The sequence below is a fragment of the Rhipicephalus microplus genome, unplaced genomic scaffold (assembly GCF_043290135.1).
Source record: "Rhipicephalus microplus isolate Deutch F79 unplaced genomic scaffold, USDA_Rmic scaffold_13, whole genome shotgun sequence".
Taxonomy (NCBI): domain Eukaryota; kingdom Metazoa; phylum Arthropoda; class Arachnida; order Ixodida; family Ixodidae; genus Rhipicephalus; species Rhipicephalus microplus.
This window is the reverse complement of record NW_027464586.1, coordinates 933,899-941,207: the sequence shown is the minus strand read 5'-3', so window position 1 is coordinate 941,207 and position 7,309 is coordinate 933,899. Positions and strand designations below refer to the sequence as shown.

General features: G+C 53.1%; 1 non-coding gene across 1 annotated transcript; it reads right to left on the bottom strand.

Annotated features, from left to right (window-relative positions):
• Nucleotides 1-6,844: 6,844 nt before the first annotated feature.
• Nucleotides 6,845-6,918, bottom strand: TRNAN-GUU (transfer RNA asparagine (anticodon GUU)). The gene has a single exon. It is a non-coding gene; the product is annotated as a tRNA-Asn (tRNA).
• Nucleotides 6,919-7,309: the final 391 nt, after the last annotated feature.

The window sequence follows — 7,309 nt, the reverse complement described above, 5'->3', positions numbered from 1 at the left end:
AGTCCTGCTCCACTCTCACCACCGTCAGAACATTTCTTCAGAGCTATCAGCCCAAAGAAAAAAAAGCGCCGCACCACCACCGGGTGGGCTCGAAACTCCAACCTTTCGGTTAACAGCCGATCGCGCTAGCCAATTGCGCCATGGAGACAGTCCTGCTCCACTCTCACCACCATCAGAACATAACTTGAAAGCTATTACCACAAAGAAAAAAGCAACACACCACTCCCGGGAGGGCTCGAAACTCCAACCTTTCGGTTAACAGCCGATCGCGCTAGCCCATTGCGCCACGGAGACAGTCTTGCTCCCTTCTCACCACCATCAGAACATATCTTCAAAGCTATCAGCCCAAAGAAAAAAAAGCGCCGCACCACCACCGGGTGGGCTCGAACCTCCAACCTTTCGGTTAACAGCTGATCACGCAAGCCAATTGCGCCACGGAGACAGTCCTGCTCCACTCTCACCACTATCAGAACATATCTTCAAAGCTATCAGTGCAAAGAAAAAAAAGCGCCGCACCACCACTGGGTGGTGCTCGAACCTCCAACCTTTCGGTTAACAGCCGATCGCGCAAGCCAATTGCGCCACGAAGACAGTCATGCTCCACTCTCACCACCATCAGAACATATCTTCAAAGCTATCAGTGCAAAGAAAAAAGCAACACACCACTCCCGGGAGGGTTCGAAACTCCAACCTTTCGGTTAACAGCCAATCGCGCTAGCCAATTGCGCCACGGAGACAGTCCTGCTCCACTCTCACCACCATCAGAACATATCATCAAAGCTATCACCACAAAGAAAAAAAAGCGCCGCACCACCATCGGGTGGGCTCGAAACTCCAACCTTTCGGTTAACAGCCGATCGCGCTAGCCAATTGCGCCATGGAGACAGTCGTGCTCCACTCTCACCACCATCAGAACATATTGCCGCCAGCACGTAGTGGGTTGACAGCAAGAGCGGCTCAAAATCTAGAGGAAAAAAGAAGATCGCGTTCTTCTTTGCTCGAGAGCCAGCCACGACTGACGCATCGTCCTAGTGCTAGCTACCTGGTGGTTTAATAAATCCCCCAGTACTTGTGACTCATCGTGACAACTGGTGGAAGTGCTGGGTAGTCTCACGGATGCTGCAGACCCCCCCCCAGGAAGCCGCGATACGAGTCCAGTGCCAGTCAATACTCCCGTGCATCGGACCAGCCGCCGAATCAGGGGATTGCCTCCGGAAGCCGACGATACTGCTCCCACCACGTCGACAAACATGACCAGCGCTTCGGTGCAAACCTCGGCGACCGGCACGGGAAGCACGACGTCGAAACGCTACACGTTGGAAAGCCCACGCGCACCGGCGACGTTCCATGGCTCGGAGCACGAAGACGTTGAGGACTGGTTGGCGGATTTCGAGCGCGTAGCCGCCTTGAATCAGTGGGACGACGCGGCGAAACTGGGTCGTGTCTACTTCTATCTCGAAGACGGGGCACGTACGTGGTATCAAAACCGAGAGGAACAGCTGACGACGTGGCCCGAATTCTCTCGTAGACTTCTGCAGACGTATGCCAGTGCTGATCGCCAAGAACGAGCTGAACGAGCTATTCTGGCCCGCGTCCAGCTGCCAAACGAAACTGTGACCACGTTCGTCGAAGACATGACGCGCCTCTTCCGACGGGCCGATTCAAGAATGACGGAGGACAAGAAGTTGCGTCACTTGATGCGCGGTGTCAAGGACCAGCTTTTTGCCGGCCTCGTGCGCAGCCCTCCGAAGACGGTCGCGGAGTTCTTGTCCGAGGCCGTGACAATGGAAAAAATGCTGCAGCAGCGATCCAACCAATACAACAGGCAAGTCAATGGCATGTCTACTGCCGACATTTTCGCCGCCACTAGAACCAACAACGACTATCTACGTGAACTCATCCGTGGTATAATACGTGAAGAGTTACAAAAGGCTGGTGTAACACCTCATCCTACAGTAAACTCTATTACAACTGTGATCAAGGATGAGCTGCACCAGGCTCTCCGGGACACCTTGCCTCATGATACAGCTGTGCCAGCTCCTGCTGAATACCGCCGTGAGACAACCTACGCAGAAGCTTTGAAACGCCCTGCTGCATCGCCGCCATTATTCGTCCATCCTGTTCCTGCTGTTTCACTACAGTCAGCGCAGCACATGCCATACTACGAAGGCACGTACACGCCACCGCCCCTGCCCTTTGTCCCTGGTGCTTCTGTCGCCCATCGTTCAGTGCAACCAATTCAGTACATCGACAATCGGCGCACGTCTCCTCGAAAGTCTGATGTTTGGCGCACACCTGATCGCCGGCCTCTGTGCTTTCACTGTGGAGAAGCTGATCAGTTGTACCGCCAGTGCCCATATCGCCGTCTTGGGCTTCGTGGCTTCTCTGCGTACTCACCGCCACCCCGTTACGGCCAGAGACCGCGCGACATCGAAAACTACCTCTCCCAGCAGCATGCACCACCATCTGCCGGGCGCCAGTCGCACTCGCCATCACCGAGGCGATTTTCATCAACGCCCCAGCGGTATTCTACCACACGGTCTCCCAGCCCCCGTCGGGAAAACTAGACCAAGCGACCTCTGGGGGCGGGGTCGCTGAACGTCGAAGCGCTGAAGACCTCCCATTGACGCAGAACTGTACAGAAACCGGTCCGACATCACATACTGCTGCAAAGGATGGCCGACTTTCATTGGACATAGCAGTGACAATTGATGGTTGTGCAGTTAATGCCTTAGTGGACACCGGCGCAGACTATTCCATACTGAGCGGGAAACTGACAACGCAGCTGAAGAAAGTCATCACGCCGTGGCATAACTCGCAGATTCGGACAGCTGGTGGCCACGTCGTTACCCCACTGGGTGCCTGCACAACTAGAGTACAGATTCAAGGGTACACATTCGTAGCAAGCTGCCTTGTTCTACGCGAATGTTCCCGTGACGTCATTCTGGGAATTGACTTTCTACAAGAAAATGGAGCTATCATTGATCTGAAAGAGCGCCGCGTCACGTTCTCAGCCCAGCGAGCAATCAACGTGCAAGATGGTGGAGGGCGTGTCGACGTACTCCGTATTTCTGAACAGAGTGTGACGCTTCCTCCACGAACAAGTGTTCTAGTCGACGTAACATGCTGTGGTTTGGGCGATGGCGATGTGGTGGCTGAGACAAATTTAGAACACCTCCTGCAGCAAGGCATTTGTGTAGCTAGAAGTGTAATACACCTTCGTGATGGTCGATCTGAATTGCTCGTAACCAACTTTAGAAACGAGCATCGACATCTTTTCCGTGGCACTTCGATAGCGTTTGCACACGAAGTAGCAAACGTCACCAACTGTTTCACGTCCGAAATAGTGGATACCGCCGACACGTCAATGAGTAATATTGACATCAATCCTGATCTGCCCACCGTTAACCAGACTGCACTACGAGTGCTTTTGTTCGAGTTCAGGTCTTGCTTCGCAACTTGCTCAAAGATCCGCCAGACGTCCATCACTCAACACAGGATCATCACGTAGGAAGACGCACGTCCGATACACCAGAACCCCTACCGCGTGTCGGCCAAAGAACGTGAAGCAATACGTACGCAAGTCACCGAGATGCTTGACGATGGCGTTATTGAACCATCGAACAGCCCGTGGTCATCTCCAGTCGTACTTGTCAAAAAGAAGGACGGGTCGCTACGCTTCTGCGTCGACTACCGGAAGCTTAACAACGTGACGAAAAAGGATGTGTATCCGCTGCCACGTATCGACGATTCGCTGGATAGACTTCGTCGTGCCCATTATTTCACTTCTCTCGATCTCAAAAGCGGATATTGGCAAATCGAGGTAGATCAGCGAGACCGTGAGAAAACAGCCTTTGTGACTCCAGACGGCCTATACCAATTTCGAGTGCTCCCTTTTGGCTTGTGTTCAGCACCGGCAACTTTCCAGCGAATGATGGACACTGTCCTCACAGGGCTCAAGTGGCAGACTTGTCTTGTCTACCTTGATGATGTGGTGGTCTTCTCTACCACGTTTGAGCAGCACCTTCACCGCCTGCGCAGCGTGCTGGAGGCTATCCGATCGGCGGACCTCACACTAAAGCCACAGAAGTGCCACTTCGGCTATAAAGAACTAAAATTTCTTGGACATGTAGTTAGCGCCGAAGGAATCCGTCCCGATCCGGACAAGCTTGCCGCTGTTGCCGAATTACCAACTCCTGTCGATAAGAAAGCCGTCCGGCGCTTCCTTGGTTTGTGCGCCTACTATCGCCGATTCATTCATGGCTTTTCACAGATAGCAGAACCTCTGACTCGTCTCACAAGGGACGACACGCCGTTTGTCTGGGAAAACGAGCAACAAGCAGCTTTTGATGAGCTGCGACAGCGCATGCAATCAGCGCCCGTTCTCGCTCATTTCGACGATGATGCTGACACGGAGGTCCATACTGACGCTAGTAACATTGGGCTCGGTGCAGTGCTCGTTCAGCGTCAAGAGGACATCGAAAGAGTGATAGCCTACGCCAGCCGCTCTCTATCCCGTGCCGAGGCGAATTATTCCACTACGGAGAAAGAGTGCCTCGCAGTCGTGTGGGCAATCACCAAGTTCCGCCCGTACCTTTATGGTCGTCCCTTCAAGATAGTGACGGACCATCACGCGCTCTATTGGTTGGCAAGCCTGCGTGACCCTTCAGGTCGGCTAGCACGGTGGAGTCTGCGGCTGCAGGAATTTGATGTCACCATCGTCCATAAGTCCGGCCGTAAGCATGAGGACGCTGACACACTGTCACGCGCACCCCTTCATGTCGTCAGTCAGGAAGCAGAGGAAGACGAAGGCTTTCTGGGCGCTGTTAGTACATCAGACTTGAGCAAACGACAGCGAGATGATGCAGAGATTCGTCCAATCATTGATCATTTAGAGGGCCAGGGCGCAATTATACCACGTCATTTATCCCGCTCGTTGACGTCGTTCTGCCTACGAGACGATGTGCTGTACAAGAGGAACGCTCGTTCGAACAATCGTGCTTACCTCCTGGTGGTTCCTCGAGACATGCGAGACGACGTCCTCTTCGCTTGCCATAACGAACCCACATCCGGTCATCTGGGCTACTCAAGGACACTTGCCAGAGTGAGCGAGAGGTACTATTGGCCAGGACTTTCAGCAAGCGTAAAGAAGTACGTAAAGAGCTGTCGGGAATGTCAGCGCCGAAAGCAACCATCTGTTAAGCCAGCTGGTTTGCTTCAGGCCATTAAAGCACCCTGCACGCCATTCGACCAAGTCGGCATGGACATTCTCGGGCCATTTCCTATGTCTGCGGACAGCAACAAATGGGTGATCGTCACGACCGACTATTTGACACGCTACGCTGAAACCCAGGCGATCCCACGAGCCACGGCTTCTGAGGTAGCACAATTTTTCGTGCGCCACATCGTGTTACGACACGGTGCTCCTTCCAGTGTAATAACGGACAGAGGGACGGCATTCACGGCGCAGCTTACGGACGAAGTTTTCAAACGGAGCAACACCAGACACCGAAAGACAACTGCGTACCACCCGCAAACCAACGGACTTACTGAACGACTGAATAAGACCCTCGCAGACATGATCTCAATGTACATCGACGTACAGCACAAAACATGGGACCGGATCTTGCCTTACGTGACCTTCGCGTATAATACCGCCGTGCAAGAGACCACGCGATTCACGCCATTTCGGCTTCTCTACGGCCGCGAAGTGCAGACCATGCTAGATTCAATGCTACCGTGTCAGGACGAAAACGAGTTGGCAACAGACGCCGAAGAATTCGCAGAGCGTGCCGAGGAAGCCCGGCAGCTCGCGCGACTGCACATCGGCCAGCAACAGCAGGCAGACGCACGACGCTATAATACCCGCCACAGAGAAGTGTTTTACAGCCCCGGAGATCAAGTTTGGGTGTGGACGCCCGCCCGCCGCCGTGGCCTTAGTGAAAAGTTGCTGAGCCGGTACTTTGGCCCATATAAAGTGTTACGCCGCGTCAGTGACGTGAACTACGAAGTGGTTCCGGACTCAACACCCCATGCACGGATCAGGACACGGCTGAGGCCGGACGTCGTTCATGTGTTGCGCATGAAGCCATTTATTGCGCGTTGTTCGTAACTTTTCCTTTACCGTACAGCGTTCTTTGTGTTTTTTGTTCATTTTGTGAACTTACTTTCTCGTTCATTGACGTTTCCTATGTTGACACGCTCTTTAATTTTTACTTTCACTTCATCCGAATTTCCATTTTTTTTCACGTGCCTATGTGGTGCACGTGCATCGTGGTGCTGCTATGTACTTTCCTTTCCTCTTTTTGGTACTTGTTTTTTTTCTTTTCGGAAGGGGGGATAATGCCGCCAGCACGTAGTGGGTTGGCAGCAAGAGCGGCTCAAAATCTAGAGGAAAAAAGAAGATCGCGTTCTTCTTTGCTCGAGAGCCAGCCACGACTGACGCATCGTCCTAGTGCTAGCTACCTGGTGGTTTAATAAATCCCCCAGTACTTGTGACTCATCATGACAATATCTTCAAAGCTATTACCACAAAGAAAAAAGCAACACACCACTCCTGGGAGGGCTCGAACCTCCAACCTTTCGGTTAACAGCCGATTGCGCAAGCCAATTGCGCCACGGAGACAGTCCTGCTCCACTCTCACCACCATCAAAACATATCTTCAAAGCTATCAGTGCAAAGAAAAAAGCAACACACCACTCCCGGGAGGGCTCGAAACTCCAACCTTTCGGTTAACAGCCGATCGCGCTAGCCAATTGCGCCAGAGACAGTCGTGCTCCACTCTCACCACCGTCAGACCATTTCTTCAGAGCTATCGCCCCAAAGAAAGAAAAAGCGCCGCACCGCCACCGGGAGGGCTCGAACCTCCAACCTTTCGGTTAACAGCCGATCGCGCTAGCCAATTGCGCCACGGAGACAGTCCTGCTCCACTCTCACCACCGTCAGAACATTTCTTCAGAGCTATCAGCCCAAAGAAAAAAAAGCGCCGCACCACCACCGGGTGAGCTCGAAACTCCAACCTTTCGGTTAACAGCCGATCGCGCTAGCCAATTGCGCCATGGAGACAGTCCTGCTCCACTCTCACCACCATCAGAACATATCTTCAAAGCTATTAGCGCAAAGAAAAAAAGCACCGCGCCACCTTCGGGTGGGCTCGAACCTCCAACCTTTCGGTTAACATCCGATCGCGCTAACCCATTGCGCCACGGGGACAGTCTTGCTCCACTCTCACCACTATCAGAACATATCTTCAAAGCTATCAGCTCAAAGAAAAAAAAAGCGCCGCACCACCACCGGGTGGGCTCGAAC